Source organism: Mixophyes fleayi, chromosome 8 (assembly GCF_038048845.1).
Source record: "Mixophyes fleayi isolate aMixFle1 chromosome 8, aMixFle1.hap1, whole genome shotgun sequence".
In the NCBI taxonomy this organism is placed as follows: domain Eukaryota; kingdom Metazoa; phylum Chordata; class Amphibia; order Anura; family Limnodynastidae; genus Mixophyes; species Mixophyes fleayi.
Window position 1 is genome coordinate 6,604,042 of NC_134409.1, and position 26,755 is coordinate 6,630,796.

Genomic DNA, 26,755 nt, shown 5'->3' on the forward strand with positions numbered 1-26,755 from the left:
GCAACCAATCAGAAGTTAGTTTTCATTTTATGAACAATTCTAGAAATATAACAGCTACAATGTCATTGGTTGCTGAGGTTACAGCATGATTGCCCATTGCAACCATCTAATTTGATCAGGGTTTAAATGGTGTCTGTTACTATTATTTCTGTGAATTCTGGTGCATCAGGAGACCCTATCATATTAAAATATATCACGCCAATAAATATGAAGACATATTTTAAACTAAATATATTTTTATTTGCCAAAACATTTTAGCGTCTGTTGAAAACAATGCAAGTTAAATCATACAAGTAATTGCCAACGCTGTAGACCAGAGAACGCTACATTAACTTTTTCCCGGGGTCATTGTCCAAGACTGTAGGCCGGTTATGTTGCCTCCCATTGACTCTCGGGTAGATAACAAAGCTGTCTGTAATATATAGGCTGATATTGGCAGCTGCTGCAGGATCAGTGCTGGGCAAAGTGAATTCACTGGTTCTGGTAATTTACTGTCCTCCTGTGCAGACGATACACATACAAATGGGATCTAGAATCTATTTTGGCAGCTGTATTACTGATTTTGCGCAAACTCACTTCTTATTACATCCCACAGGGCCGTGAAGACAAACATAAGTGGAATTTAGATGAATTGCTGACATCGCTCTCAAACAAATTCATCTTTCTTCACAGGGACAAAAATTGTAGGTGTTCCCAAAAAAATTCTCTCTCTCCAATTCCAGCTGCAGAGGTGAGAACGATGCACGGAAGCTGCAGTCTTTGTACGGCTGAAACACTTTATACCCTGGACCCCGCTGACACCGTGGGGAAATTACATATAATGAGATTACAAATCTAGTGCGGATAAAGCTTTTATGGAAAAAAACCTTGAAAGCAGAGAAAACACACAAATGTAGCTAACGTTTCCTCAGCGATGCTTAGCTTTCTTTTATTAGCATTTAAATATATTTACCTATCAAACACATGCAGGGATGGATAACAGGCGGCCTTAGGGCCAAATATGGCCCTCTTAGCCTTCACCTGCGGCCCCCAGCTCCTTCCTGCATTTTGCCCCAGTCCTTTTCTCTGATTTATACCCCATAAGCCCCAGATCTTGTTCTCTGCTTTATGACCCGCCAATCTTAATCTGCGGCCCCATCCCTTATTAAATAAGAGGATGAAGCTCATTGGGCAACAGGGGCGCACTTAGGGGGGTTTCCAGTTACCCAGAAACCCTCCCTTTCTCTAATCCTGGAACTTCCCGATTAGTAGGTATATTAAATATTCTATAACACACTGTCTGCAACCTAGGAAACATTCCCATCAGCGTCTGCATAGGTTTTCATGAACATTGGCCTCAACAAAATGGCCACCGTCACTTTTGTCTCTAATGTATTATTTCTACAGTTTTGTATCCAGTGCTCTAGTGTTTGTCTGACATAGAAAATACAGAAAGTAAATGACTGAGTAAATGTACTCTACACAGCTACAGCGCAAACAACATAAAACACTATACTGGGGGATACTATTGATTAGAATTTGGGGGGGGGGCATTGCAGTGAGAGCTAAGTACCCGGTGCCAAAGTATTTGAGCAAGCCTACATCCACAGAAGATCTCACAGAACCTCCCTGTCGAGTTCCTACAAATACTGTGTGCAAGTGTACCTAGAAGAACTGATGCATTGATGTTGTTTTGAAGGCAAAAGGGCGGTCACACCAAATATTGATCTGATTTAGATTTACCTTCTGTTCATTCACTTTGCATTTTGTTAATTGATAAAAATAAACTATTAACACTTCTATCTTTGATAGCATTCTTACTTTGCAGTATTTTTTCCACAACTGCCTAAAACTTTTCCACAATACTTTATATCTATCTATATATATCCCAGTGCATGGCCCCCAACATTTTGGAAGAATAATTATTTGATTGATAGGAGAAAAAGAAGAGCAGTCAGATGATAAGTATACTATAATTGTACCATTATATTAAAAAAAGTAAGAGGTTTCAAATTGCAATGCATTCATAGCCACGGTGTGCTAAGTGGTTAGCACTTCTGCCTCACAGCACTGGGGTCATGAGTTCAATTCCCGACCATGGCCTTATCTGTGTGGAGTTTGTATGTTCTCCCCGTGTTTGCGTGGGTTTCCTCCGGGTGCTCCGGTTTCCTCCCACACTCCAAAAACATACTAGTAGGTTAATTGGCTGCTATCAAATTGACCCTAGTCTGTCTGTCTGTCTGTCTGTCTGTCTGTGTGTGTGTGTATGTTAGGGAATTTAGGCTGTAAGCTCCAATAGGGCAGGGACGGATATGAGTGAGTTCTCTGTACAGCGCTGCGGAATCAGTGGCGCTATATAAATAAATGGTGATGATGATGATGAACAGATAGCCTTTAGCCTTTTCATTCTATTTCAGTCTCCTTTGATAGCAAATGAGGTGTGTTGGAGCGGCTTGTGTTCCACCTGCCCTCCCTCCCCCCATCCCTTCCCTTACCCACTACCCAACCCCACCTGTAAGAGGAACAGAGAAGCCCCTGGACTCTGGCTAGGGGGGGACTAATTCTTTTACTGGCTGGTCATGCAGCTTTAAAGCCTACAAATTATTTGTGACTTAACCACATTACACAATCCCCCACCCAAGTCCTCTACTTTATAAATCGAGAAAAACAAACTTCTCCCTTGAAAAGTCTCGCCCCCGCCCATATAAGACGCAGGATGTGTCAGAGACACTATTACGCTGCTGCAACTACTGTATAATTACATTTCATGGAACCTAGAACAGAAAGCATTCCACTTAACCTTGTTAAAACGTCTCAGCTATGCAGTAAGAATGTATTACTAACAACGTTATTGTAGAATATATTGCTGAGGAATACCAATCTGGATGGAGATATTTTATTAAGCTGAACTGGCAGCGATATTTGCTTGTAATAAAATGTACTTTATGCCCTGCATGTGCTTTAAAACAAAAAGCTTTTTATAGTGTATTACCGCTAATAGAATTATTTCATGGGCTAAGTGAATTGTTGTGCAAATTGTGAAAGTCTGGGATTGTCGCTGTCTGTAAGAGCCAGAGGTTGTACTGATAATTCTGTGGAAAACACAGCAACACACTGTAAAATGTATGCATCAGTTCCCTCGTATGTTTTTTAAAGGTCTTATAGGCTATTGCAGATTGGCTTGCCCAATCCTGTGAGGTCCTAGAGCAAATTGGTCCCTGGAGATTCCGAATATCAGAAAGCGCGACATCGGCAGAAATGTAACGTTTTGAGCCACAAATTGGATCTTGCGGGTAGTTCTCTCTAATACCAATACATTATATGAGTTTGTACTAAAGAGATTACCCACAGCTCCCGTTAACTCTGTTAAATTGTTACACTTTCAATTGCCGTGGATGGAGTGTCCACGGCAATTGAAAGTGTAACAGTTTATTAAATGAATTAATTTTCAAATAGATAATGTGTTACTGCTTGTACTGACCACTTTATGTCTGATCTACCTTGAATTTCAGCTGCACTTACGCCATTAAATAAATGCTAAGCAATGACTGATTAAATAGCAACGCTTCATTTTGTCTAACTCAATCTTTAACAGTTGGAAATGACAATTTGCACAGATCATATCGCAATAATAATTCCCAATTTTATATACTTCCAACACATTAACCCGGCCTTGGAGACAAATGCAGACAGTTCTGTATCCTATTCAGGATAATTATCTTAAAGTTATCTGATATTTTGTAATTTAATTTTCTGCTTCCATTGATGATAGATAGCAGTTACATTAACTAAGCTACACTATTACAATAGCTGAATGTATTCTTTTTTTATTATTATTTTAGGAATTGTTAAACAGGTCCATATCTGTAATAATAATAATAATAATAATAATAATATTAAGTCCCTACTTACAGTGGCTCCCTGAGCTTAGCACTAGGATGCATTGCTCTTAAATAACTTTAACTGCTGGAAAAGTTCAATCTATGTTCCCAGCAATTAAAGGGATTTTGAGTGACAGGGGAGGTGGGTCATGTGTCAGGGTGGGAGGGAAGAGCCAGGTCATGTGACCAACCAGGATGGGCGGGGTTTGGAAACCACCTCAATAAACAAAAAGTCTAGATCAACCTCAGCCTCTATTTTGACCACTGTCAATCTCAATTGTGTTTAGGTCCACACCTCTTAATCTGAATTTATTTTGTTTCTTTTTCCTATGTATCAAATATTATAAGAGGCTTAATATTATTCAAGCATAGGCAAACCGAGGGGGGGAGGGGGTTCCATTGCCTGGAAACCCCCTCCAAGCCTGGGGCACTGTACAATTGAGGTTGGCAGCACGATGGCTAAGTGGTTTGCACTTCTGCCTCACAGCGCTGGAGTCATGAGTTCAATTCCCGACCATGGCCTTATCTGTGTGGAGTTTGTATGTTCTCCCTGTGTTTCCTCCCACACTCCAAAACATACTAGTAGGTTAATTGGCTGCTATCAAAATTGACTCTAGTCTCTCTCTGTCTGTGTGTGTGTGTGTATGTTAGGGAATTTAGACTGTAAGCTCCAATGGGGCAAGGACTGATGTGAATGAGTTCTCTGCGCTGCAGAATCAGTGGCGCTATATAAATAAATGGTGATGATGATGATGGCTGGACCCTGCCACAGCTTCACACAGCTCTGCTTGAAAAGGTAAAGCTGCGTGCACCTAACAGTAGTGCACGCAGCATTGTCCATGTATATTATGGGGATAGGAAGAGCTGGAGAGCAGCCAAGCACTGTCTAAAATTATAGCCACGCCCACTGGTGGCGTGGTGTGGAAACCCCCTCTACAAATCCTGCGTTTGCCCATGTCATGTTGAAAAGCTTTCTCGACTATCTATAAAGGTGGTTCTAATTCTGCTTGCAGAGTTTACCATTCCTAGAGCGGCACTGATTTTTACCCATAATCCTCTCGTTCCTAAGTGTTTATGCTCCTGCTTCGTAGCGTGATCTTGCAATATTGGGTGCGACCTTACATGGGGGAGTGGTCAGGATGAAAATCAGATGCAGCAGGCGAAAAGGAGACAGACACAACCCCCTATTCCGTGGTGGTGGTGGTGGGGAATAGGGCAATTTGCTCCATCCCGCCCCCGCAGAGATGATGTAAATAGCATCATCGGGAAAAAGAGAGTGTAAGGATTCAGGAAGGTAGGCAAGCTTACTATTCACACCTAAAGTAGTCATGATTGAACATAGAAAATGTAGGCAGTCTTAGTATTCCAGTATGTGACTAGGTCCTGTCATCGTTATTTACAACCAGATGTCTATAGCAAGGTAAGTACCCTGTTAGAGAAATTAATTCTTAGTGCAGGTGCCAATCCGAATAAGGTCACCTTGTAATCAAGTAATCACCTCTGACCTTCTCCTTGTCTCGTCTCTGGTAACCACCTCTCACTGCACTACAAGACTTCTCCCGTGATGCTCCCCACTTATGGAATTCCCTACTACGTCCAGACCCTCCCACTGCCTTCAAATCTTTAGACGCTCTCTAACAATCTATATCATTATTAGAGGTGATCTTATCCCTGATGACACTATTCACACTAATGCACCCTCACAACTGTCCCAATCTCCACTCTGAGCCACACTCGCTCCTCTTGTTTCAGCTGTGCCCTCTCCCACTTAGAATGTAAGCTCTCTAATGAGTAGGGTCCTCCGTACCCTCTGTTTTCATGTCTGCATTTATTCTATCTGCCTTGTATGTCCCTGTTTTATGTATGTCCCTGTTTTATGTATGTCCTGTTATCCCTACCGTACGGTGCTGCGGAGCACTGTGGTGCCTTACAAATCTGCGATAATAATAATAATAATAATAATCACAGCTTGATCAAAATGTGCACAAAAAACATCTAAATGCCTGTAGTATTTTAGATTTTATTATGAGAAACACTATTAACAAATGTATATTGACTACAACACTATAAATAAATTTATATGCCAAACAGAACACAAAAACTTTGCAACCTTTTACATAAGAAAACGTAAATGCAATTATATATTTTTAAACAATATAATGATACAAAGGTAATTGATTCAATGAAGGTGATAGTCACCCACCCTTATGTGTATAGATCTTACTAAGCAAGTTAAGCGTTTATAACTTTGTTTGAAAGGATTTCATTTCCGATAAATATTCATCTCTCAGATCTCTCTGAATAATTTATCATTTTGTATGACAAACATTTCATTCCAATTTGCTATCACTAAACATAATTTATTATTTGGGAGACAAGTTCTCTTCCCTATCCCTTGTAAACATTTCATTATATTTTAAATGATTTATGCTAATCTTGGCACGCTTCCACGACCTTATCACCAATTATACCTGGCATTTTGGATTCATAAAATTTGGTGATTTTATGATAATTATGTTAAAAAAAAAATTATTAGTCTAATTATAAAATGACTTTAGTACGGCTCATTGCATTAAAACACTTAGCTAAATCTTGTGTAGGTCCTTAAACACAAATATGGCAGTTATTAGCATCTTCTCCAGTGAGGCGTAAGATTGGACCCAGAGGCCTCGTAAAGAATGTTCTGTTTTGGGAAGATTACATCAGTGTACACAGCTGTGAATGACACTATTAGGAAATCCATTACCATTCTGTTTCTGTGCTGTTTTATTTGACAGACTATGCTATATTATGATCCATCCACTTTAGTATTGCTACAATTATATTCCGTAAAAATTTGCAGACTCTGCGCTGGTGCAGGCGAATTTCGAGCGTATTGATTCAGTGTCGCTACATATCAAAGTAATAAAACTTCTAGGGCCGGATTCCGAATGGACCGGGAACATAAGAGGAACTTGCAAAGTATGTGCGCTGAATTCAGAGTTTAAGATACATTGCAATCAGACCTGGTTGAATGTAACAATTACATTCAACTTATATAACTTAACAAATAAGTTACACATATTTATAAAACATGTATTTTATAAGTTATGAATGCAATTGCTATGAAGCGCAGGGGCAAATACAGGATTTGTAGAGAGGGGGTTTCCATGCCACACCGCCAGTGGGTGTGGCCAGCATGCTTCGGGGCGTGGCTATAATTTTAGACAGTGCTTGGCTGCTCTCCAACTCTTCCTATCCCCATAATATACATGGGCAATGCTGCGTGCACTACTGTTAGGGGCACACAGCTCTCCCTTTTCGAGCAGAGCCGTATGAAGTGGGACATACCTCCCAACTGTCCCTACAATCAGGACAAAGTCCTGATTGAGTGTGTCGGGACAGTTGACATACTGTCCTGCTCTCTCCTACCTGTTCTTGCTGCTTTCAATACTTGTTGGGGAGATATGGCTGTGAACAGTGCAGACAAAAATGATCTGCACACAAGCTGCAAAGTGGCTGGTCCCAGGGCAGGGTCCAGCCACCTCAAGCATACAGTACCCCAGGCTGGGAGGGGGGTGTTCCAGGCACTAGGAACCCTCCCTCAGTTTTCCTATGTAGCGTTATTTAAACTTAACCTAATACAGCAGTAACAACTTCCCCACATGAATACAAAAAACACGGTTGGCTTGTGGTTGGCTGTTCAAGGTGGAGTGAAAGATATCACTAACAAATCAGGGACTAACTGCAGCAAAAATCTTCTGGTCGGTCACGTGATCTCTTTGTGGGACACGTTCAACACTCTCTGTTACCACAGCAGCATAAGCCAGACCACGGATAACAATCTGATTAATCACAATGAAACTTTAACCAAGCAGAACAGAAAGTCAAATGGTCCAGTTATCACTTGGGTGACACATCGAGAGACTGAACTGGACCAATAGGTAAAATTAAGTCCAATCTAAACCTATTTGAATTTGCAAAAACTAGACTTATTTAGAAACTGTTCTATATACTGTTTTGTTTGCAAACTCCTCACATTCTGGGGGAGCAGGAATTTCCTGGACTGATGAGCTCTAACAACAGTGAAACATTGTGGGCCTAATTCATCAAGCAACGCAAACTGAACGCAATTTGCATTTTCTGAAAATGGACGGAAATTAATTGCACAAATGTCTGTATTCAAGCACAAGCGGATCTCAAGAAACGTTTCCAGGTGAATACGGGTATAAGTACGCTCTGCTATATGGTATTTGTCCTATTGCAAACACATGTTCTACCATACACACATGAACGTCATCACTATCACTCGGCACTTACAGCCGACCTGTAGCTGGTGCAAGGCATACGGCTAAAAATCACCTACCTCAGAGATACCCAAAGCTTGAATCGACAAATGTGCATGTGCTTGACCTCAGCACACCCTGTACATTATCTACTTGCGTCTGCACCTTTATCTCCCCATTCCACCCTTCGAATCGTAGACAGTTGGAAGTGTCCCTGGCGTTCACAGATGAATTGCATGCGCTTGCGTTCACTGGCGTCAAGTCTGTTTCTGAGCATGCACAGTGCAATTTCACACAAAATACGGCACACAACGGGACTTATGCAGGGCCGTCTTTCCGACTGGGCATGATGGGCAGGTGCCCGGGGGCCCAGTGGGCAAGAGGGCCCAAGGTAGGATGAAAATAAAAAATCTTGTAAATAAACAAAACAAAAAAAACTTACCTTTTGCGGTCACCTGACCGTTCAGGTCAGGTGGTCAGGTCAGGTGGCGATCCGGCTCCCTCCCTGGTCTTTTATTCCATGCTGCGCTCGCAATGAATATCGGGCGTGATGATGTCATCACTCCTGACATTCACAGCGAGTAGAGCACGGAGGAGCGGAGCACGGACTCACAAAAAAGAAGAAAAGGGGATCGGACTCGGAGAACAAGGCAATTGAAAGGTAAGTTAGTAAGTTTGATTCTCTAGCTGAAGGGACGCTGAGTGAATGTAAAAAAAAAGTGATTTTATATATATATATATATATATTATATATATATATATATATATATATATATATATATATATATATATATATATATATAGGGGCCCGGTGCACTGCTTTGCCCGGGGGCCCATAATGTTGTTAAGATGGCCCTGGACTTACGTTCCTTACTGAATCATTACTATCAGTACTATCATGCATAATGCTGTAATAGGCTAAGCAATGACTAAAACGATTGTCATCTAAATGGCATTAGCCAGAGGTCTGAGCTCCAGAAATATAATTATATTTGTTCACTCAATTATGCGGATTATTACCTAGTTCCAGCCACCTTTTGTCAAACAGCAATCTATATACATGAGCATTTCTTACATAACACCCAGGAATAGGTTCATTATCTGTTACCATTCACCCCTTCTTCCTTCTATTCTGCACTACTTGAGAGAACTCTGGTTCGGCCAAAGATTTCTAACAGGAACTCAGTCTACAAAAGGCCAAATGATAATATTCCAAGTTTGCACTTTTTGTGTGTTTTTCAATTTCTGCCAAAAGTATTTTGGTAAATTCCATTAATTCCGCATTGTACAACATGTGCGCTAGACTGATAAGAGTAAGTAGAATGTGCAGTTAATCAGCTCTCTATTCATCTGATAGGAAATGCATGTCATAGAAGAAATGATTATTGTAAGAAAGCAGAAGAAACACTTTAATTAGATAAGCTGCATTTTCACCATACACACAATATATTGGTGCTTAAATATTTGCTTTTTGTCAAAATGATTTTTATACCTTGTGCGGCCGAGCGGTCTGCAGGATTATTAATTACACCTGTACGTCTAATGCCTCTGAATGTCACCAACTAAGCAATTATGTTTTCATGAACAGACTCCCTGCTACGTTTGCAGCCAGTGAAAGAATGATTTGTGTATATTGTTGGCTCAGACAGTAAGTACACCAGGCAAGCAAGCCATGACACTGGATGTTTCAACATGTCTACCACAAAATTACTGCCTGTTGTGTGTCTGCTCCGTGATGTAGAAAAGGTTTTTGTCTTTGCAAGACGAAGTAGCAGAGGATGTAATTTGCATATTTCAAATGCCCCACAATTTAAACCGCTGACGGGGTAATTACATTTAACATCAATTAACTTTAATACCAAGTGCGTTATCAAACGTTTAAAACAACGGGGAAAGAGGCTGTCATTTTGCGGAATCGCAGACCTGTGTGGAGGTAACACATTTGTGACATATAAACTAAATTAAAAAACATTACTATACCTTTTGGGGTAGGGCGGTTGGCAGTAGGTTTCCGCGAAGGGACATCACCTGAATAAAAGGATAAAGTTATTATGTATATCTCATTTTCACTTTGTTTTATATGACAAATACTTGAACAGTATATGAAACTATGCAACTCATTTATAGTCATTTTTAATATATGTAGTGTTCTGCCAAAGGACCCCCTAGCATTTTGGTTTTAAATTTTACAATTAGCCACACACTTTCTAGAAATATCAATGAAGTGGTTTAGTCGCTGACTAAAAGTACTCCACAGTTAGTAGCATACTGAAAAAGAGTGGAATAACAAAATTAGAAATAAATATTATTATTATTTATAAAATGCTGACATATTCATCATCATCATCAACATCATTTATTTATATAGCGCCAACATATTCCGTAGCGCTTTACAATTGGGGACAAACATAGTAAACTAATAAACAAACTGGGTAAAACAGACAAAGAGGTGAGAAGGCCGCTGCTCGCAAGCTTACAATCTATGGGGCAATGGGAGTTTAATACATGAGGTTAAGTCTACATTTTGCATTTCGGTCCAGCCAGACTGCAAAGGTAAAAGTGTCTCATAAGCTAAATGATCCTGTCACACAACAATGTTGGTCAGGGGGTAGTTGTCTTGTGTGCAATTGTGTAACGGGTGGTAATAGGGTAATGTAGTGAGGTTAAGAGGGTGGTTGAGGAATATTATAAGCTTGCCTGAAGAGGTAGGTTTTCAGAGAACGCTTGAAAGTTTGTAGACCAGAGGAGAGTCTTATTGTGCGAGGGAGAGAATTCCATAGAATGGGTGCAGCCCGAAAAAAGTCCTTTAACCGAGAATGGGAGGATGTAATGAGGGTGGATGAGAGACGCAGATCTTGTGCAGAACGGAGTTGCCGAGTTGGGAGATATTTTGAAACAAGACATATTACGCCCAACGAGGGCGTCATGACACAAACAAATAACATGCAATGACATGAAACAAGGTAAAGACGACTTGAAGTAACTGTGCGTAGTCCGGTGCTTTCCGTTAGTATCCTGCCCTCTGCTTAAGACAGAGCCAGGACGTTTGTTCCCCAAGTTGGAGGCAGCTGCTCTCACCAAATGAGGAACAGTAATGATTTTTTTGTACATATGTATAATATTGTACTGTAATATTAATTAATTGGAGGATACTAAAGGAACCTTGTGCAAAGGTGCAGGAGATGTTTTGTAACTAATTGCAACCAATCAGATTCTGACATTTTACTAGTACAGTTTAGAAGATTAAAGGAAACATCTGATTGGTTGCTATTAGTTACACGTTACCGGCACACTACATTTCATAAGAGTCCAACAAAATGCTTGTACCAACAATCCCTCTAATGCATCACTGCCTACCTCAATAATTAAACCAAAGTTAAGAATTAGTTTGTCTCTTCCGGGTTGTACCATTCAGGCATGCGAGGATGAGCGATTCCTAAGACCTGGCTGAAAAAGGGTTAATATCAGTAATTTCTGCTTGTGCTAATTATATCTGTACAAGGTCACTGGAACCATATTCTATTCCAAACTGATCGGTTCCTGAGACGGAAGATAGAGCATATGGGATGTGGGAGAAACCAAACTCCCATCTCACAACAGCGATTCGATTCATTTACTGTGAATTAAATGATCTTGGCAAAGCCGCTGTTTGCAGACAGACGCACTTATTGCTCCTTGGTGTACAGCGAGTGTGATCTGCTTTCTGGGTAGTATAGAACATTTATATAGGTCATTAGTAGACAGCACTGGCTACATGGGGCAGAGGTCACTGGCACTTGGTTCCACCGGATCCTTGGGCTCAGAATCCACCCTGCTTCTTATCCAAGTCTCCTATCGCTACAATAACAGACTCCTGTACTGGGGCGCTGTTCAATGGAAGCGCTAAATATTCTGTCATAGACCTAGTGCGCTAGACGCACACAATATAAAGTATAACACAATAAGTCTATTATGTCTGCATAGTAAAGTATTCAAAATAAAATAAACAAAAAAATATAACAAAAAAGATTCTGGTCCAACTGTCAGTCTATATGTAAACAGACCCCGCCCACGTGCTGGAGAACGGCGCCCGGAGCTAAATATGGATGTATGTCGGCATATTGGATAAGGTCAAACGCACCTACGTGCATGTATATGTGGTCAAACCCACCGGCATCTTCTAAATCATTTTTAATGAATATAAAATACATGTAAATGGGTTTTGCACTATAGTTACCGAACTCATTGGTATTTCAGTTTTTTTGCATTTACCGCCTGTAAACTCATCATGAAACCTACAGAGATTTCTAAAAAGATAGCAAAAAATAGAGCTATAAGCACTAAAAATACCAGTTATACCGCTATATGAACCCTGGATATTGCCGGGGGACCGAGGGGGACAGAGGCTCCCCAGAGTCAAAATCCCGGGTAGACCGCCTTCATACTGAACACAGGTCTGCCCGGGGTCTCCATGGTAACATGGCTCTGATTGTTTCCTCTTGTGATGTGTTTTTTTGGTTTTTTTTTTACTTTAACATTGTGTCTGGTGAGAGCCGGGTTGAAAAACCCTGGTCGCACCATTCATAGTGCAGCCCTCCCAGTGGCAGACCCTGGAATTACCCCACCAAAAGACCTGGGTCTGGTGACCCTGGAACTAGACCTGGGACCATTCATACTGCACCTCGACCCGGGTCGTCTGGGCTTGCCCTGGCAAAAAACAGGTTTTTGGTGCAGTATGATTGGGGTATTACATTGAGATCTGATCATTCAGAAGATAATGGGAGATTGTCTTCTTTTCAACACTCATCTCCATTTCTGGCCACACAACCTTCTGGTCGTTCCGTTGGGTCTAATTAACTAATGACTTGACCTGGGCACACACTGGCTGTTCTACAAACAAGCCCAAATTTCCGAATGAGGTGAGGCCCCGGTGGCGACAGCCCACCCTATCCAGGGCCAGGCTGGGTAGGGGGGCACCTGCCCCCCGGGTCGGTCCCTTGGGCCGGGTCACTGGGCCACCTGTATTTTTTCCCTTTAAATTAGGCTGCTGAGTTGGGTCTTGACCCCGGGCTAAAATTTGAAAGCCCTCCCCTGACCCTACCACACTCGACTTTCCCCGGGTCGGCTGGTCATTCTGACCCCACACGGGGAGGCTTGTTGGGGCAATTGGGATGAAAATGATTAAATTGCTTGACCTGATCGCTCTCTATATATACGTATATGCGTAAAGCTGGTTGTGGTAAAAGAGACACTTAAAATTGGTGGGCTTATTTTAATATATTTTATTTTATAAAATATTAATATATTTTATTATACCATATATTTATGCAATTATTTTATTTATTTTATAATACAGTTTAATGTTAAATATATAATTAAATATGTAGATGTATTAACCTAATAATAATAAGAATGCTATTATTTATTACTTTATTAATAATAATTATTATTATTATTATTATTATTATTATTAATAAAACAATAATCTCTCAGATACATTAAATCCTTACTATAAATGACTGGTCTGATACATTGTAGCTAATTTACTGCTACATAATAATCAGAGCTCACTATATTAAACATTGTGGCAGTGATATCTCATAGTCTAACCCATCACACTGATACATTTGAACGCTTATTCCACAGAATTCATCTCCGTCCCATGACGACTCCACTAATCATTCCAGCAAATTTTAGAAAGCCATGGATCGCTGTCACGTGCTCTGTAGACGGATAACCTCTGTCGCCCCAGCTCTGACTGAACTACGACCCTCAGGATGTTGAGCCAGCTTGTCGCGGCATCAACACCGCGGTAGATGTCACACAGAAACAGCTGAACGCGGGAGGTCACCCGGCTTCAGAAGTTCATGGCATTTCATCAGGAAACACAGAGCTTGTAATTATGTAACGCTGGTTGGCTTCACAGACTTAATGTCGCTGTTGCTTTGAAACCGAAGGGAATTTATGATAAATCATAGATATTGTGTTGTGAAAGACAGTTTAAGCCTTAAGGCAGCCAACAGCTACAGTGCTGAGAGCCAATACTGCTAGAATCTCATGCCCAAGCTCTGTGCATGCAAATATCTCTTACATGCCTTGTCGTGTGTAACAGATTATGAATTTAATACTTGGAAATTCTTCAAATGGATGATTTATCGTGCTTTTAAAGGGGTCAACCACCTTTAATAAACTATTTCTTTAAATCGCCTCCTCCCCAGACTAGAACTCAGTTGGGCTCCCACCCCGATCCCTACTTTTTAAAGCACTATTTTATAAAGTATCACTGTTGTTGAGCTGTGGTAATGGCTTTTCACCAGAGGGGGAAAGCCAAAACCCTTGCCTGAATAACAACCGGCTCCTGATAGGACAAAAGCATAACCATCCAATCAGGAGCAAGCTGTAAGTTCTAAGCAGTGCGTCAGATCCTTACTCTGCAGCATAGAGATCATAATGGCAGATGACAAGCAAAGTTCCCTCTTAATCTTAATTACTAAACCTCTGTTTAATACTACAAACAAAGCAGGTTGCAGGGGAGCAACTATCAATGAAATACAGGTATAAAGGAGAGAAGGGAATTGTAAAAGGTGAGGGGGGGAGGTTCCTGGTGCCTGGAAACCGGGCCATAGACAAACCGAGGGGGGGAAGGGTTTCTTAGTGCCTGGAAACCCCCCTCCAAGCATGGGGCACTGTATAATTGAGGTGGCTGGATCCTGCTCCCGCTTTACACGGCTCTGCTTGAAAAGGGAGAGATGAGTGCACCAAACAGTAGTGCACGCAGCATTGCTCATGTATATTATGGGGATAGGAAGAGTTGGAGAGCAGCCAAGCACTGTCTAAAATTATAGCCACGCCCCCATGCATGCTGGTCACGCCCACTGGCTGCATGGTGTGGAAACCTCCCTCTACAAATCCTGCGTTTGCCCCTGAGTGCCTGAGTCATTAAGGCAAGCAAAGGGAAAAAAAGGAGCAAATTTGCTTTTGGACAAACCGTGTTACAATACAAGGGGTGCATATTAGCTTATTGTTTTGCACATAAGGAAATACTGGCTACTGATTCATGTAACACAAATAATTGATAGCTTTATTTTTACACTGAAACTTAAAGTTGATCTAGGACATGCCCTACCCCAACTATAAAACTGTCCCGACATTTTAAATTTGTCCCCCCTCCAATGCAACATGGTTTTGCCAAGGTGCAAAGTTACTCATTCTTTGTTGTTAGTCTCCTTAATGAATCAGGCCCGTAGTGAATGAATTTCATTAAACAGAAGAAAAATATCATTCAAATATGATTTTCTTCTATGCTGGGTAAATGTAATACTGTTGAACTTTGCAACACATTTAACCTGGTTAAATTAAACGTTTTGTGATGATGCTCTTTTCTTTCCCATGTGTTGACTCTGTACAGCCAGTAGGTGTCACGGTTTATAATATTATTCGTTTACAAGTCTAGTCAGCGACCAAATGTTCACCTCTAAAGGCAGTATCACAAGTCAGGAAATAGGAGAAATCAAACCTAGGTATTTATTTCTAATAAAATAAATTGCAACATTCAGTTGTTAATTTTCCATAACACGTTAAAATAATATATTTTCAGATTTATTTATTTTTTAAACGGACCACTCAAACTAAATCACACATTGGGTTATATTAAATAATTACTAATTCACAATTATATATGAAAGTTTTAGGAGTTTTATTTTTTTGGGGGGGGGACTTTTTTTTTTCCTATGCACACAAATCTACCAGACCAGACTGTCCTATTGAAGGACACAGTGTTCATTTTATTTGTATCTGCGATGACTTATAATGAAGGACAACTGCAAGTATGAAACTAAACCCAAACTCTTCCAGTCATGTCAAGGTATTAAAACGTTTACTTTGTGAATGTAACTTGTATTTTATATTTAGTGCACACACAATGAATGTGTTCATTAATTCTAATTAATCCTTATCTCTGTATGAGTTGATTCCCATGTTCCATAAGACACAGACTGTGTCATGTGCTCACACTTGGATTTAATCAATTCTATTGGTTCTTTCAGTATCAAAGTACAAGGTGGATCTTGTAATCTGCCACTGATGTGCTGATACCCATGGACAGAACTCCCATTACTTAATACCTGGGGGTAAATGTATCAAGCTGAGAGTTTTCCGGCGGGTTTGAAAAGTGGAGATGTTGCCTATAGCAACCAATCAGATTCTAGCTGTCATTTTGTAGAATGTACTAAATACATGATAGCTAGAATCTGATTGGTTTTTCAAACCCGCCGGAAAACTCTCAGCTTGATACATTTACCCCCAGGTGTCCTCCAGCAACGAGACTCTCACAGTACAGAGTTCTCCTGAAATATCTTACACAGTCCTTGCATAGAATCAGACTGAGGGATGCAGGAAATACAAACACCAGTTTGTAGTTGAAAAATAATATATATTTTTTGTACAAGGTTTTCCCATCTTCCCATTCCTTTTTTGGCGACAGCCCCTAGAAAATGAGGATTGGATTGTGAGTTTATTTACTATGTTAAATTAAACTTCTTCCTCCTTGTTCCAGCTTCATTTAGGTCTTAAATTTATCATGAATGAGGGGACATCATCATCACCATTTATTTATATAGCGCCACTGATTCCGCAGCGCTGTACAGAGAACTGATTCCCATCAGTCCCTGCCCCATTGGAGCTTACAGTTTACATTCCCGAACACACACAGACAGAGAGAGACTAAGGGCAATTTACTAGCAGCCAATTAACCTACCAGTATGTTTTTTGGAGTGTGGGAGGTAACCGGAGCACCCGGAGGAAACCCACGCAAACACGGGGAGAACATACAAACTCCACACAGATAAGGCCGTGGTCGGGAATTGAACTCATGACCCCAGCGCTGTGAGGCAGAAGTGCTAACCACTATGCTCAGTATATGCATGCATATGAATGAATTAACCTGCATTAAGGGGCCTATTTATCAAACTTTCCCCCCCCCGTGTTAAATCCCTGAAAACAGCAGCTTTCAGGGATTTATCATGAAATTGCTATTGTAGCACCGCAGCAGATATCTGAGATATCTGCTGCTTTGCATTTCCTATAGTTTTTCTGAGCACTCCCCATAACAGTTTATGGGGAGTGCTCATTACCGCTATGTATTAAAGTGTGCCCTGACTTCGGTTATCGTACATGTTAATGTACGATAACCGAAGTCTTTCGCAGCTGTCAGCTCTGCTCTGATAGCACATGTGTGGAGGGATCATGTGACCCCTCCCTGTCACATGACTCACCTTCTTGCCGTCCAGGATGTTAGTGCGCATGCCCGAAGTTTCCGGTCGGTGCATGCACACTAACAAAACAAAGAGGAGAAGATCAACGCAGAGACTGCGATGAAGAGGTGAGTCACTTCTCAGGGATAGCAGGTTAGCGGTACTGCTGTCCCTGAGATTTATCTTGATACATTGCTGGAAACTTTCAATCCTTATCAAGGAGATAAGGAATGAAAAGTTTCAACCAAAAAAAACAAAGGATGATAAATAGTCTTCTAAATGCACCTGGATGATACAAAAGCCAGGTGAAAACAGGCGCATTGCGGAAAAACACGTGCATAATGTCGCAAAATGTAACGTGCAGCCCGCAACATTTTCGTACTTTCATAAATCACCCTCACTGTCTATTTCTGCCCAATACAAACTCTCGCTGCACTCTTCAATATCTCTTTTCTACACCAAAGAAACTTCCATCCTTTCATCAGCCGATACTAAACTGACTTCTGCAGCAGTGTTTAAACAGCATGATTAGAACGACATTAAACACTATTACGAATCGAATTGTTTAAGGCAAGCAGTGACTTGGCTATTTTTCTGCAGAACTTCCTTCAAGCATTTTAATGAGAAATAATGACTTTGCAGGGTGAGAGCATTCTGTCCTGTCTCTTTGAAGTAGAAGGTGTAGGATTTCTCTCTGCTGAAAGTGTAACTGGCGAAGGTTATGAAGAAACTGATTCATTTTGCAGATAGACGTCAATAAAGAGGATCGTGAAGGAACTAACTGCCTTCCCTCCGATTACTCCTTTGCACTTTTGTGTCATTCTCAATCTACGCATTTTCCTCCTGCGCTGCGGGAAGGGATGGGGGGAGATCAGGTTTAATTCAATATGACATGGCAAAGAGGAACAGACAAGATGTGTCACTGCTATGAATCCTCTCCTCGGGAAATCCGGATTGATAAAACCAGCTATACACTCCAGACTAGAATTTCCATAAGCTCGCTGTTTATTCCCCTTTCTGTAACTCTATTTTTATGATAAAATAAAAAAAAGGAAAAATATAATTCTCTCCCATGTTTATGTCCCAGAGACAACACATTTAGACGCTCTCAGGCTTATGCTATATAAATCTTTACTATAATGACATCCGGTGACTTTGCAGAATAAATCTGGATATTGCACTTTAAAAAAACTATACAAAGCACAGTATAGAGTAGCTCATAGTAACCATCATCATTTATTTATATAGCTCCACTAATTCTGCAGCGCTGTACAGAGAACTCACATCAGTCCCTGCCCCATTGAAGCTTACAATTTAAATTACCTAACATACACACACAGACTAGGGTCAATTTTGTTAGCAGCCAATTAACCCATTTGGTGTATGGGAGGAAACTGGAGCACCCAGAAGAAACCCACACAATCTCCACACAGATAAGACCATGGTCGGGAATTGAACTCATGACCCCAGTGCTGTGAGGCAGAAGTGCTAACCATTGAGCCATCATGCTGCCCACAACCATGCAGCCATCAGCTTTAATCCATCTAGTTGCTTGTTGGACAATGAAAACCAGAATCTGATTGAGATGGGCCATGCAGCCTTTCCATGATTTTAGTAAATAACCCACCTTATAATTTACCTGAGACCTTGCTGAGTATAATAAGGGTTTTTCACAATCTGAGAGAGGATTTATTAACGAGAAGATAAGTATTCCAGCATATTGCATGACATACCTACCAACATTTAGACTCACGAAATTGGGCACCAGTTTTACCTAAACTTCATCCACAAATGTGCAAATGTATTTAAAACCCCACCCCTTTTGCAGCCCGTGAATTGGAATGTCCCACCAAAATCGGGATAGTTGGAAGGTATGGCGTGATAACCTGACCACTGGGGTTTGTTAACGTCATTTACTAATTAGAAAATAAGCGACTGCTGAGCACTTTTAGTTTGTGCGCAAATGCATCAATTAAACTTGCACATATATAGTTGTAAGTCCAGGAATTTGTGCCTCTGTTCAGAAGATTCCTGTTACCGTCTGTGAAATATCAGCCGGAGATGGGAAGGTGCTTGATAAGTAAGGTAATAGTGACATCCTACCTACCATCAATTTAGGACCACAGATTCCAGCTATCACTCTCTAGAATGTATTAGATAAATGATAGCTACAATCTGATTGGCTGCTATGGGCAACACCTCCACTTATATTTTTTTAGTAAATCTACACCTTTGCATCTCTACAATAAATAACTTTTATGCTATCTGCATTATCTGCATCAGTGTTTCCTGTTTAGACATCCGTCATACAGCAACCATGGGCAGATAACATATATATTGCACCAAACTAAGGGAGCCCTTGGGGCTGAAATACCAACTAGAGTTTTCAAGCTACAAAATCAGTGGAGGGACGTTAGCAACAAAACATGAGGATAGCGAACTACATTGCAATATTTTACAATTTGAATGTATCCTAAGTCTCAGTAATATGGAGATATATTTACATAGAACCCAGGAGGGAGTAAATGAAGCAGATTTGTTAATACACTTTTCTCACTTTGGATGCTTGTGTCAAATATACTATAACTATACAAGATACACGTCTGTATAGATGGTAGATTTAGTTTTAGCTTATGACACGTTCAGACATAATGGATAACACAGACGGCTCCTAATGGACTCGAGGATTCACACCTTCGCTTTAAGTCAACTACAATTCACAGAAACTTCTCATCCTTGAGAAACAAAAGTGACACGCGTGACTCAGAACGGCCATTTGTGGCAACAGCACAGTTCACACCAAATGTGTCTCAAAATAGATCCAGTAAATTGTATATTGTGCAGTCATGCCCCAATGTCTCCATATCTCGAAGGTCGTATTGTGCAATCTCTTTCAAATAGCCAGAGAGTGACTCTCCCGGGGTTCCGCTAACAGAACTAGGTTCAGTATTGGTCGACTGGTTCCACGTTCAAATAAATACAGTTGAAAATTTTACTCCTGGTTGAAACAGTTGCTTAAAACATGTTTGAAGGGAGCTGCATTTTGTTCATTGATTTACTGAATATCGATCAATATAATCTTTACTCAAAAACAACAATTTACATTAAATGTACAATTTTTCTCCTAAAATTCTGCTTGGTTTATTCTCTGATACTTTACAAGCGCCATCTCGCTCTGTACACCTCTTCTGTTTGGCATGAAAATCTAGGCGCAAGTCCTGCTTCGCAGTCGTTTTACGCTTCGTAAATGACCTCCTATTCAATGCATTTATTGCGAGCTCAAAAATAATAAATTCCAAACATGCTGAAATCTATCGCTCGTCTCTACATTAAACCATTGTCTAAGTTGAAATAATGAAAACTAGGGTGTATTTTTCAAGTCGATAATGAGTTAGCTCTGCACTGTGGTTCTAACCTGTCGTTCACGCAATTAATTCAATACAATGCAAAATGTTTTAATAGGGAATCTGTAAATCTAAAATAATATACAGGAACTCAATGAACATTATTATATAATTAGGCAGTCATGGGTTTTTTCACTTTACAAAAACATTGTAGGAGGCATCATCTGACCCCTTAAAAATCATGTTAAATATTTATAGTTTAAAATGCCTCTCCAGGGGCAGCGAGACACGCTCCTCGTCCATTTAGGAAACAATTGAAGACTAACATAGCGTTAAGCAATGAAAATGCTGTTAAAATAACATTAAACCATTCACTGACTTGGAAAGAAATAGCTATTTTGATGAAACTAAAGGTTCACATTTTAATAGTTGGGTGTTATGTGCCTCAATTTTTTTTTAACTCCATGAACTTTTACGATTTATATGTACAAAATGTTCATTAGAGGCATCACGGTGGCTCAGTGGTTAGCACGTCTGCCTCACAGCACTGGGGTCATGAGTTCGATTCCCGACCATGGCCTTATCTGTGTGGAGTTTGTATGTTCTCCCCGTGTTTGCGTGGGTTTCCTCCAGGTGCTCCAGTTTCCTCCCACACTCCAAAAACATACTAGTAGGTTAATTTGCTGCTATTAATTTGACCCCAGTCTGTGTGTGTGTGTGTGTGTGTGTGTTAGGGAATTTAGAGTAAAAGCTCCAATGGGGCAGGGACTGATGTGAGTGAGTTCTCTGTACAGCGCTGCGGAATTAGTGGCGCTATATAAATATATAGATGATGATGATAATTAGATATAACTGTTACTAAACTATGTGGTTGCTTTTTCATTCTCTTACGCTCTACTACCTAGCCCCCTGTTCTCCTAGCCAACCTACATACTAACTAGCCCCCTGTCTTTATCCCTCTCTACATACTATCTAGCCCCGTTATTATCCCTCCCTACATACTACCCAGGCTTCTGTCCTTATACCGCCCTACATACTACCTAGCTCTCCTCTCTCCCCTTCGCTGCAAACTACCTAGCCCCATCCTCATCCTTCCCTGCATACTGCATAGACCCCCATTCTAATCTCTCCCTACATACTACCTAGCCCCCCATCCGTATCCCTCCCAGCATACTACCTAGCCCCATCCTCATCCTTCCCTATATACTGCATAGACCGCCATTCTAATCCCACGCTACATACTACCTAGCCTCTGATCTCATCCCTCCATACATACTACCTAGCCCCCATCCTCACTCCTCCCACACATTCTATATGTACTGTGCCATGTTCTCTTCCCCACGTTATACCTATCCCCTTATTGCCTTTTATCTCCCCCTCCCCCCCTGCTACCTAGCCCTCTGTGCTCATCCCCTCCCCACCTTCTAATGGGCTTCTTCCATGTCCCCCCTCACTAAATACTACTGTATACTACCAAGTTCCTTATTCCCATTTATCTCCCCCTCCCTACAAACTACCCAGCTCCCTGTCCTCATCTGCTCACATACTATGCTGTCCCCATTCCGTCTCATGTTTCTCCTTCTATAGCGCTCACTTCCTCTATATACCACGGGGCAGGGTAGGAAATGGATAATGATGGAAGATAGAGACTTTAATACAGCGCCTCCTGGTGGCTGATCACTGCAAGTTTCATTTTATTATAATAATATTTGATGAGATGTTGGTTAAAAATATATAATGACTAACGGAATCTCTCTAGTTTTCTGTGTCCCGTCAGTCTGTCTTTTCTTCACGTTTGCCCTGTGTCGCCCCAAGTCACAGTCTTCTCTGAAACTCATTATAGTCGATAGAAAAAAAAGTTTTACGTTGCAGAGATACTTCCGGATTATTTCTGCTTTGCTTACATATGTATTTAAAACAGATTTCTTTTTAGCCGCTATGGTAACATTATTAAGTGTTTACAGAGTGTAACTAATTCATAACATAAGAGAAAACCCTGAAGGATTCTTTTGATTCGATATTTATGCTGACTTAAAACTCTCTGTACTTTCTTCATTATTTGGAGTGAAAAGACTTAAGCCTTGAGCATCCCTTGGTTTTTAAATGCTCATTGCTAACGGATTATGTTGAGATACATAAATCTCTGATCTTATGTTACATTACCTGACTACTTAAGGCAGTAGATGTTCTGAGTGCATAAATCATTTTATTTTATAGAGCTCTGCATTGGTCCAATGTGTCTGTAAACACCATAACAGTTGTTGTTAAATCGCGTTTCCACCTTCGTATGACTTTAATTTGTTGTATTGCCATTCTGCAGCTTTTACTAATTAGATTTCTTAATCTTCCCAGTCTCCTTTTGCTGTTTTTTATCTATGTTTTTACTAGGATGAGTTATATATGATATCAATACATAGCTGGATAAGTGCAAACTGAAGTAAGATGAATAATGTTCCAGTTACATCGGAGAACAAGTAATCCTTGGAGGAGATACTTGGCAAATCCTTTGTCCTCAACAGAGCAATGGAATGTTCAAACCCTACGCGTTTCATCAATACACAGAGGAAAATGCTCAGGTTCATTTATATACTGTTCAAATGCTGTAGATGGTAACAAAATGCTTGTCAGTGTAACATAAATTGTTCCACAGTTTGTAAAATAATAGGTAAAAAGATTAAAGGAAAAACTGTAAACCAACCAAAAGAAAAATAATAATATTTATTATATATTTCTCTTTGTTCTCAGCTTATAAAGTAAAGCATATACGAGAGATCATTATAAAGTAATCCTAAAAACAAGAATAAAAAGATACATATGTGATACAGGCTTCTCCAACACCGGAATCAAATTACCAACCAATTCAAGTCCAGATCTCTCTATTTTATTTTCCAACAATAAACGTTACATTTTCAGACAGCGGAGTGTAAGAAAAATGAAACACAATAATCTATTGAATCAGAAACGCGGCATCTGACTATTGATAGACTGAAAATTGCATCAAAGCTCCAAGACATTTAATAAACGCTGACACAACAGACATGCAGGAAAAAAATGGCTGGCGTCCCAACGAACAATTTCTGCCGGAAAATAAATGTGCTTGCAGTTATTTGAAACCTTTCAAGACTTGACAATGAAGTTTTGTGTAGAAATATAACTTTCCTTCTTTTTCAAAGAGTTCAGTATTTAATTATATAACTTATTTATTTGAGGACATATTTTTTTTTATAAAGGTTATTATTTTTGAAGCACTTTATTTTATGTTGTTTTTTTGTGCATTTTCCCCGCAGTTAGCGACATTTCACAACATTCCATCAGTCCCGTTTTAATAGAGGACAATTCGTTATCTTCGACTTTTGAGCTGCTTTCAGTTAGTGGCTAGACGCTCAACCCCATTCACCTATTTAAAAAAGCACATTGGGGACGTCTTTGTAAACCATAAGCAACTGTAATGCTGTTTATCGTTCACCTCACCCATTTTTGACCTATTTAAGTGGTATCGATGCAGTACTGACTCTGAAAACATTACCTGTTCAGAACACGTTATCTATTACTTTATATAACGTGAAACTGATTTAATTAAAGCAACAATCTCATAAAACAAGTGTGTGATTTTTTTTTTTTTTACATAAATCACAGTGATTTACTATAAGAAGAATGTTGGAATTTACCATTTTTCCTTGGTTTGTTTCTTCAGGCTGCTATTAATGATTTCTGCTTTTTAGACTACCATGGCAACCACTGTCACATAATGTAGTATATGTACTCCTCCTACTTGCCAGTTACTCACCAGATGAAACACATCACTGATTGTGTTTCATCTGGTATTATTTCTTGTTGGATAGGCTCCAACCAGCCAATATTGGAATCAATCAGTGTAGAACTTCACAGATTACTTGTGCTCAGAGTGGTGGTTTTAATAGTCAAGTACAACAATATCCATCCAATCAGATGAGCAACTGGCAAGTAGAAGGAGTACATAGACTAGCACAGATCCAAACAGTTGTCTCTATACCCTTGAGAAAGTCCGCCTCGGACGAAACGCGTTGGGTCACACCCCCTTCATTCAATCTACACAGGACGAGAACCAGAAGTGACGTTTGTGCTCCGCAGTGGAACGCATGTGGATTCTCACCTCCTTAGCGCTTAGATCCCACTTGTCGCCACTTACACTCAAGTCAATCAAGCAACCGCTGGGTACCCGGCCGAAACATCTTAACAGCAATTGACTGTGTTTCATCTAGTATTATTTCTATCCGCATCTGACATCAACCGGCTTATGTGAGGATGTTAGTCTGAGATTGGCTCGAACACAAGATATCACTGTCACTCACCGGACCGTGAGTGCCTCTTCCCGGACATTTAGGAACCGTGGTCGTCCTCCATCCTGAGGGTCTGCGCATGCGCAGCCCTTTCCTATACTTCAGTGTATGTTCTTTTAACTCAATTGGCAGATCAGGCAACACTCCCTATATTAAGCACCTGTGGTCAACACCACGTGGCCTGATCTTGGAGTCTCATTCCCCATGAGCCTCTGAAGGTGTCCCTGTGTTTCCTCGTGTATTCAGCGCTGCTGATTCCTGTGGTTTCCAAACCACTTCTACCTCTGTGGTTTCCTAACCACTTCTACTACTGTGGTTCCCATACCACTTCTACCATCAACTGTATCATCGTGACTGTTTGCTGATTCCTATCCGCTGCCTCCGTGCACTACAGTCTCCTATACCACTTCAACGCTATTATATTCCATAGTGACTGTTTGCTGATTCCTATCCGCTGCCTCCGTGCACTAGTCTCCTATACCACTTCAACGCTATTATATTCCATTGTGACTGTTTGCTGATTCCTATCCGCTGCCTCCGTGCACTACAGTCTCCTATACTACTTCAACGCTATTATATTCCATTGTGACTGTTTGCTGATTCCTATCCGCTGCCTCCGTGCACTACAGTCTCCTATACCACTTCAACGCTATTATATTCCATAGTGACTGTTTGCTGATTCCTATCCGCTGCCTCCGTGCATTACAGCCTTCTCTCCTTATCCACTCACCTGTTCATCATCAAGTCTGTGAGCTGATTCCTAGCCGCTGCCTCCGTGCACTGCAGTCTCCAGCTTGCAACTCGTCTGTGTTCATCATCGTGACTGTGAGCTGATTCCTATCCGCTGCCTCCGTGCACTACAGCCTCCAGCTGGCAACTCGCCTGTGTTCATCATCGTGACTGTGAGCTGATTCCTGTCCGCTGCCTCCGTGCACTACAGCCTCCAGCTGGCAACTCGCCTGTGTTCATCATCGTGACCGTGAGCTCATTCCTATCCGCTGCCTCCGTGCACTACAGCCTCCAGCTGGCAACTCGCCTGTGTTCATCATCGTGACTGCAAGCTGATTCCTATCCGCTGCTCCTGTGCACCTCAGCCTCATCTCATCTCTCCCGTGGGTCCGCAGAGTCCTGCTGCCGCTGCCAGTCCTATCGTCCATCTACTGCTGATCCGCTCTCCACGCCTTCCTGGTTCCCCTGGTCGCTACCCTCCTGTCAGCATTGGATTCGTGTCCCTGTTGGTCTACTTACCTGTGCGCTGCACCTACTAGACTCCTGCTTCTTACATCCAGGGACTTCTCATCCTGTCGGCCTCCTGCCGCCCAGGTATCACTGCACTCCTGTCTGACTGCCTTCTGAACCACGGTATGCATACTTCTCATTGACTGTGCTGGTGTATTGCATATCTTGCTGGACTGTGTTGGTTCTCCTCTGGAGTCTGCAATCCGCTGAGTCTTTTGCCATCATTGACTGTGTTACCTTGTGCTGGATTACTTCAGAGACTTCCTACATTTGCAGACCTGTTCAGTCATTTATATATATTGTGCATATTACTGTGGATCGTGTTTAATGTGCCCGTGTACATCCTGTGTTGCAGTCTCTCCCCGTACACCTCCTCACATATATTTTCAGTGGTACAACTTGCTGAAGGCAGACCACTGATTCCTGTTCCGGTATCACCTGTTCCATTTCTCTCACATAGCAGTGGTACAACTTGCTACCGCAGACCACTGACTTCCC

At 40.9% G+C, this 26,755-nt stretch overlaps 1 protein-coding gene across 14 annotated transcripts in view; it reads right to left on the reverse strand.

Annotated features, from left to right (window-relative positions):
• The window catches only part of DAB1 (DAB adaptor protein 1), a 540,644-nt gene that overhangs the window by 367,050 nt on the left and 146,839 nt on the right, over nucleotides 1-26,755 (reverse strand). For all 14 annotated transcript variants that reach the window (XM_075181742.1, XM_075181737.1, XM_075181738.1 and 11 more), the window contains exon 2: nucleotides 10,106-10,153. The gene's annotated coding sequence lies outside the window, so the exon portion shown is untranslated. The remainder of the gene's footprint in view (nucleotides 1-10,105; nucleotides 10,154-26,755) is intronic.